We start from the raw sequence: 7,638 nt of genomic DNA, 5'->3' as shown, positions 1-7,638 counted from the left end.
ACATAGTGAAACCACATCTCCACTAAAAATACAAAAATTAGCCGGGTGTAGTGGTGGCGCCTGTAATCCCAGCTACTTGGGAGGCTGAGGCAGAAGAATTGGTTGAACCCAGGAGGCAGAGGTTGCAGTGAACCGAGATTGCACCACTGCACTTCAGCCAGGGTGACAGAGTAAGACTCCATCTCAAAAAAAAAATCCTGTGCTCTACCTGGCCCCTATAACTCCTGTCAACAACTGGTCCTTTTACTGTCACCACAGTTTTGCTTTTTCCAGAATGAATTGGAATCACACGGTATCCAGCTTGTTCCGGTTGACTTCTTTCACCTGGTAATACACATTGAAGGTTCCTCCATGTCTTTTCCTAGCTTGATAGCTCATTTATTTTTAGTGGTAAATCCTATTTCATTGTCCGGGTGTGTCACTGTTTATCCATTCACCTAATGAAGGACATCTGGGTTGCTGCCAAGTTTTGACAATGATGAATAAAGCTGCTATAAACTTCCATGCACAGGTTTTTGTGCAGATATGAGTTTTCAAAACATTTGGATAAATATGAAGGAGCAAGATTGCTGGATCATGTGATAAGGGTGTGTTTAGTTTCATAAGAAACGGCCAAACTGCCTTCCAGATTGGCTGCACCATTCTGCATACCCACCAGCAATGAATCAGAGTTCCTATTGTTCCACATCCGCACCAGCATTTGGTGGTGGTAGCGTTTGGATTTTGGCATCTCAATAGGTACGTAGTAGTATCTCATTGTTTTAATTTGCAATTCGCTGTAACATATGATGTTGAACATTTTTTCATATGCTTACTTCCATTTGTGTATATTCTTTGGTGAGGTGCCTGTTTAGATCTCTTTTTTTTTTTAAGACAAGGTCTCATTCTGTCACCCAGGCAGAGTGCAGTGGCTCGTTGTCTTGAACTCCTGGGCTCAAGTGATCCTCACCTCTCAGCCTCCCAAAAAGCTGGGACCAAAGGTGTGAACTACCATGCCTGGCTAAGCTTTTTATTTTTTGTAGAGATGGGGTCTTGCTTGTTGCCCAGGCTGATCTCAAACTCCTGGCCCCAGGCAATCCTCCCACGTCAGCTTCCTAAAGTGCTGGGATTAAAGGTGTAAGCCACCACACTTGCCTTTTCACTGTTTTTTTAAAAATCTGGCTGTTCATTTTCTTACTGAAGGGTTTTGTTTTTTGGGACAAGTTTTCTCTCCCTCACCCAGGCTGAAGTATAACGGTGCCATCATGGCTCACTGTAGACTTGAACTTCTGGGCTCAAGCAATCCTCCCTCCTCAGCCACCCAAACTGCCAGGATTACAGTACTGAGCCACCATGCCTGGACTTATTGTTAAGTTTTAGGAGTAATTTACATATTTTGGATAACAGTCCTTTATCAAGTGTGTCTTTTGCAAGTATCTTCTCCCAGACTTTGGCTTCTCATTCTTTTGTCATTGTCTTTCACAGAGCAGAAGTTTTTAATTTTAATAGAGTCCAGGTTATCAATTTTTTTTTTTTTTGAGACAGAGTTTTGCTCTTGTTACCCAGACTGGAGTGCAATGGCGCGATCTCGGCTCACCGCAACCTCTGCCTCCTGGGTTCAGGCAATTCTCCTGCCTCAGCCTCCTGAGTAGCTGGGATTACAGGCACGTGCCACCATGCCCAGCTAATTTTTTGTATTTTTAGTAGAGACGGGGTTTCACCATGTTGACCGGGATGGTCTCGATCTCTTGACCTCGTGATCCACCCACCTTGACCTCCCAAAGTGCTGGGATTACAGGCTTGAGCCACCACGCCCGGCCGGTTATCAATTATTTATTTCACAGATTATGTATTTCATGTGTATCTAAAAAGTCATTGCTATACTCAAGCTCAATTAGGTTTTCTCCTGTTATCTCAGAGTTGTATAGTTTTGTGTTTTACATGTAGTCTACGATCTACTTTGAGTTAAAATTTGTGAACTGTGTAGCTCTGTGGTCTAGATTCTTGTGTGTGTGTGTGTGTGTGTGTGTGTGTGTGTGTGTGTAAAGATCCTGTCATTTTCAAACCATGACAGTTTTATTTCTCCTTCCCAATCTGTATATCATTTGTTTCCTTTTCTTGTCTTACTGCATTAGCTAGGACTTCCAATATGATGTTTAAAAGCAATGCCGGTTGGGCGCGGTGGCTCACGCCTGTTATCCCAGCACTTTGGGAGGCCGAGGCGGGTGGATCACGAGGTCGAGAGATCGAGACCATCCTGGTCAACGTGGTGAAACCCCGTCTCTACTAAAAATACAAAAAATTAGCTGGGCGTGGTGGTGCGTGCCTGTAATCCCAGCTCCTCAGGAGGCTGAGGCAGGAGAATTGCCCGAACCCAGGAGGCAGAGGTTGCGGTGAGCCGCGGTGAGCCGAGATCGTGCCATTGCACTCCAGCCTGGGTAACAAGAGTGAAACTCCATCTCAAAAAAAAAAAAAAAAAAGCAATGCCTTGCTACTGATCTTAGCAACAAAGCTTTGAGTTTCTCACCCACCATTAGGTATCATGTTAGCTGTAGGTGTTCTGTAAATGTTTGTTATCAAGTACAGAAAGTTCCCCTCTATTCCTAATTGGCTGAGAGTTTTTATTATTAATGTGTGTTAAATTTCGTGAAATGCTTTTACTGCATTTATTTATATGATCTTGTGATTTTTCTTCTTTAAGCTGTTGATGTGATGGATTATATTAACTGGTTTTCAAACGTTGAACCAGCCTTTAATTCATAGATGAACCCACTTGGTCATTATGTGTAATTCTTTTTACACATTATTGAATTAAATTTGCTAATATTTTGATGAAGATTTTTGTGATCATATTCCTGAGAGAGATTGATTTGTTAATTTTATTTTATTTTATTTATTTATTTATTTATTTTTTTTTTGAGACGGAGTTTCGCTGTCATTACCTAGGCTGGAGTGCAATGGCGCGATCTCGGCTCACCGCAACCTCCGCCTCCTGGGTTCAGGCAATTCTCCTGCCTCAGCCTCCTGAGTAGCTGGGATTACAGGCACGTGCCACCATGCCCAGCTAATTTTTTGTATTTTTAGTAGAGACGGGGTTTCACCATGTTGACCAGGATGGTCTCAATCTCTCGACCTCGTGATCCACCCGCCTCGGCCTCCCAAAGTGCTGGGATTACAGGCTTGAGCCACCGCGCCCGGCCTAGACATACTTTCAACACTATAAACTTCCCTCTAAGCACTGCTTTTGCTGCATCCTACAAATGCTGAATAAGCTGTATTTTCATCTTCATCAAGTTTGAAATATTTTTAAATTTTTCTTGAGATTTCTTCTTTGATCCATGTATTATTTTGACATTTGTGTGTGTGTGTGGGGGGGGTGGTTCTCACTTTGTCACCCAGGCAGTACTACAGTGGCACAATCTCAGTTCACTACAGCCTTGACCTCCTGGGTTCAAACCATCTCCTGCCTCAGTCCCCCAAGTAGCTGGGACTACAGGTGTGTACCACCATGCCTGGCTTTTTTTCTTTTTTGTAGAGACAGGGTTTCACCATGTTGCACAGGCTGAAACTCCTGAGCTCAAGCTATCCACCCATCTTGATCCTCCAAAGTGCTGGACTAATTTTTTTTTTTTTTTTCCGAGATGGAGTCTCACTCTGTCGCCCAGGCTGGAGTGCACCTCCATGAGCACATGAGCCACCATGCCCCGCCTACAAGTGTGTTGTTTCATCTCCAAGTATTGGGGGATTTTCCAGCTATCCTTTTGTTACTAATTTCTAGTTTAATTCCCTGAGAGCAAACATTACTTGATTTCTGTTCTTTTAAGTGTTTTAGGTTTCCTGGGGTATTTTTTAAACATGATAGGTGGGTGTGTATTGGGCTGGGCCCTACCCTCCTACTCCTGGCTTCAAGTCCCTGGACCTGCTTCTCTCTTTGGGTCTCTGCCATCCTGACTCAGCATCTAGAGTAGAGTTGCAGATTCAGATGCCTTAAGGGAGGCAGAAACTCAAAAGAAGAAAGAGCAGCAGCAGGCGCCTCAGCTGGGGGAAGTGGACCTCTGGGGAGGGACAGGATACACCTCCTGCCAAAAGATGCCGAAGTCCACCATGAAGGTGGACTGGCATTTGTTGGGCTGGAGTGCTGGACCAGCCTCAGAGCCTGTGACTCTGCCTTTCAGGCAGCAGAGGGCAGAAGACCAAGAGATCTGAGTCAAACAGGTGACCAGGGCTGGAGGAGGGTCCTTTTCCCTCACCCAGGGAGGGGGGAATCACTGCCCTAGCCCTTCCCCCAGAGTTCCCTGCAGAGAGGGCTGTGGCACAGCCTCATGTGGAAGACCCTGGGAGGAGGTGGAACTGTACACCCAAAGGCCTGGTCCCAGGTCCCCTGGAGTCTGAGTATCTGAGTGGGCTGGGCCCCTCTGCCCTGTCTCTTCCCTGCCTCTAAGGCCTCCACGGCAGCCTCAAAGGCTGCTCACATGAGATCCAGCAGAGGAGCAGGCTGGCAGGATGCAGAAAGGGAGGCTGCAGCTGCACGCTGCCTGGCTGACCCGGATGGAGCCAGTAGCAGCCATGACTGCAAAGGCTGAGCACACCATGAGGAGGGCCAGAGAAATCCAGGGCCTGTGGTTGCCCATCCAGTAGAGTCAGGTCCAGATGTTGGGTCTCAGAGGTGAAGGCAAGGACTGGAGACCAGGCCTGGGGGGGCTGGGTTTGGGGTAAGACCTCGCTGGCCCTGCCATTTCTCTGCAACGGGTGCAAAGACCTTTCCAACCTGCTTCTCCTGGGGCAGCTTGAAAGGTGAGAATCTGCTGCCCCTGACACCCCAGCAGCTGGCAGGTGAGGACCCCAAGATTGGGAGTAGGTAATCAAATTAGGGGGTGCTCAGGAAAGAACTACAGAGATTGCCTACCCTGAAGCTGGGGTCACTGCAGGAAGCCAGTGTTTGTGACCATCCCTCCATGCTTGTCTGATTTGCTCACCTCTACAACCCTAGGGCTCACAAAAATGTGTGTGTGTGTGTGTGTGTGTGTGTGTGTGTAAGTGAAGGAGGGAGGAAAAGAAAACTCAATGGATTGGTAGATAGCTGAATGCAGATATTTAGATGGATGAATAGATGGATGATGAACAGGATGGAAAAGAAGGTAAAGAACTAGAAAAAATGGTGGGGGAAAGAAGGTTGGGCACGGTGGCTCACACCTGTAATGCCAACACTTTGGGAAGCTGAGGTGGGAGGAGCACAAGATCAGGAGTTCGAGAATCAGCCTGGCCAACATGGTGAAACCCCGTCTCTACTAAAAATACAAAATTAGCTGGGCATGGTGGCGGGTGCCTGTAATCCCAGCTACTCAGGAAGCTGAGGCAAGAGAATCGCTTGAACCCCGAAGGCGGAGGTTGCAGTGAGCCAAGATTGTGCCACTGCACTCCAGCCTGGGCGACAGAGCAAGACTCCATCTCAAAAAAAAAAAAGGTGGGGGTGATCTGAGTTCCCCTGCCTCATGGGGTCTAGGACCACAGGGATAAAGGTAAAAGAAACCACAGCCCCAATGCTCCCCCAAATAACATGTCCTGATATTGGCAGGGCCCCCTCCAAGCAGAATCACTTTATTCATTATCAGCAATGTTCAGTGCCTGCTAAATGCCAGGCACCAGCAGGGCTCCAAAGCACTGTGGCTTCAGAGCCAGACTGCCAGACGTGACCTTGGACATGTGACCTTGAATTTTCAATGTTTTTCAAAGATGAGTTTTAGACATGAGGACTGAATGGGCACTTAATATGTACCAACACACAACAGCCACTGCTACTCTTTATATTAATTTCTTTTTTTTTTTTTTTTTTTTTGAGATGGAGTTTCACTCTTGTTACCCAGGCTGGAGTGCAATGGCGTGATCTCGGCTCACCGCAACCTCTGCCTCCTGGGTTCAGGCAATTCTCCTGCCTCAGCCTCCTGAGTAGCTGGGATGACAGGCACGCACCACCATGCCCAGCTAATTTTTTGTATTTTTAGTAGAGATGGGGTTTCACCATGTTGACCAGGATGGTCTCGATCTCTTGACCTCATGATCCACCCGCCTTGGCCTCCCAAAGTGCTGGGATTACAGGCTTCAGCCACCACGCCCGGCCACTCTTTATATTAAAAGTTATAGGCCAGACGTGGAGGCTCACATCTGTAATCCCAACAGTTTGGGAGGCCAAGGCAGGAGGATTACTTGAGCCTAAGAGTTCGAGACCAGCCTGAGCAACATGGCAAAACCCCACCTCTACAACAAATTAAAAAAATTATCCAGGTGTGGTGGCATGTACCTGTGATCTCAGCTACTCAGGAGGCTGAGGTGGACTCTAGCCTGGGCAAAGAGTGAGACTCTGTCTCAAAATAAATAAATAAAAATTTATAACACCCAGGAGGGAGTTGGAATGAGCCAAGTCATCAGTCTCACCTGAGCTAGAGTGGACAGCTCTCAGGGTTCCTGTGTGGGCGGTTTGTCTCGCCACCTGTCCCCCTCTACCCTCAGCCTTCCAGGATATCTTCAAAAGGTTCAGCTCCAGCCCAATAGGCACCATGGACAGTGCAGAAGGAAAGCTGCTGAGCAGCTTTGGGCAATGTGGGTGTCCAGCTGAGTCTACAGGAGACGTGCGAGGCTCCGCGGAAGGCAGGCTTAGATAGCGGGTGCCTCATGCCTGTCCTCTTATCCTCTCCCACCTCCAGGCATTCTTCTAAAGAATACCTCCCCTGGCCGGGCACAGTGGATCACCTGAGGTCAGGAGTTGGAGACCAGCCTGACAAACATGGAGAAACCCCATCTCTACTAACAATTTTTAAAAAATCAGCCAGGCACACTTGCTCATGTCTGCAATCCTAGCTACTTGGGAGGCTTGAGACAGGAGAATCGCTTGAACCTTGGAGGCGGAGGTCGCAGTGAGCCGAGATCGCGCCTTTGCACTCCAGTCTGGGCAACAAGAGCGAAACTCCGTCTTAATAAAAAAGAAAAGAAAAGAAAAAGAATGCCTCCTCTTCCCACAAAATCCTAGCCTGGTCCTATTTTAAAGTTCTCTCTTCCAGGAAGCGTGCCCTAACCAACACACCTATCTCAAGGCCTGCAAACGCTGCGGCTGTGTTTATCCTAATTCTCATTTGGGAACCCCCAAGGCAAGGGCCATTTCTCCCCCATTCAAACTGGGGTCTGCCCTTGGCTAGAGGCAGGACTGGATTCTCTAACACCTGGAATTGCCAGCAGACATCTGCAAGGCAGGCCTTCTGCAGGGGCAGGCACCCAGAGCGCTCCTTCTCCCCTCTCCCCAGGTGGCCAAGCTTCAGTGACTTCATGAGTGTCCTCGATGACAACCACCACTTGGCTTAGTGCATGGGTGAGGGGCAAGGCTGTTGGAGGAGGATGGACCTGGCCTGGGGGAGCCCCCTCCTCTCCCTTCTCCACCTTCTCTGCCCCAAGGCCAGGTGAGGAACAGCCAGGTCTGTGGCCCCCAGGGACTGCAGACCTGTTCTTGGAAATGCTGTTCAAGCTGCTGGGCCAAGGCTTTGTGCCCTCCAAGTTGGCACAGGAGGTAATGAGGTGGGCGCAACCATACCAGCTCCTGGGCCTAGGATGTGGGGAGCAGACCCTGCTCCGTGCAGGGACTCCTGATGTTCCTGCCCTAGAGACGAGAGC

This window comes from Saimiri boliviensis, chromosome 17 (genome assembly GCF_048565385.1).
Source record: "Saimiri boliviensis isolate mSaiBol1 chromosome 17, mSaiBol1.pri, whole genome shotgun sequence".
In the NCBI taxonomy this organism is placed as follows: Eukaryota; Metazoa; Chordata; class Mammalia; order Primates; family Cebidae; genus Saimiri; species Saimiri boliviensis.
Note: the sequence above shows the minus strand (reverse complement) of the source record.